This window comes from Otolemur garnettii, unplaced genomic scaffold (genome assembly GCF_000181295.1).
Source record: "Otolemur garnettii isolate 467f Iridium unplaced genomic scaffold, OtoGar3 scaffold00037, whole genome shotgun sequence".
NCBI lineage: Eukaryota > Metazoa > Chordata > Mammalia > Primates > Galagidae > Otolemur > Otolemur garnettii.
The window spans coordinates 5,066,797-5,067,488 of NW_003852432.1; positions in this window are offsets into that span (position 1 = coordinate 5,066,797).

Sequence of the window (692 nt, forward strand, 5' to 3'; positions counted from 1 at the left end):
CCCCCCCATCAACCCAATGTATTCCCAGCAGTTCATAGACATTCCTGTCATTGCTTCTTTGTACAAACAACTTTCTGGGCCTAGAAACACTTTGTACCCTTCCTGTGTCCGTCAGCCTTTTAATTTTATCCAAAGTTTTGCTCCAAAGCATCTCCCCAGTGAGTGGTCCCTTCTGTATGCTTTAATAACGTGTTTACACCTTGTTCTGCCACTTAATACAATCCTGTGTTTCCACTGACATTTATAGAATGCTGGTAATGAGACAAGAAGTAAAAATGCAATTATGAAAAATAATCAGCAAAACTTAGGAAGAAAAAATGTCCCTGCAAAGAGGAGCCAACTGAGTCACACAGCTATGTGCAACTTGAGGATAAGGGACCGTGTCTGATTCATCTTTGCACTGATAGTCATCCAGAGCTTGATGTATAGGAGGCATGGGATGAATATTTTTTGAAATTAATTGAATTGAATCAGATGTAAGCAGGTATCTGCTTATGTCACTGCTTTGCTCTAGAAAAAGCTAAAGAGGTTATCATGTATAAAGATTATATATTTATTTACATAATGACTCAAAAAATAACTCCTCCTATGGTAGAAACCTGTTAGTCAAGAACCTGGCCTTGAAAAATTCTTAACATGAGGAAACTATCCTTACATGGTTTTCTGTGGGATGTTAATGCACATCATGAGAA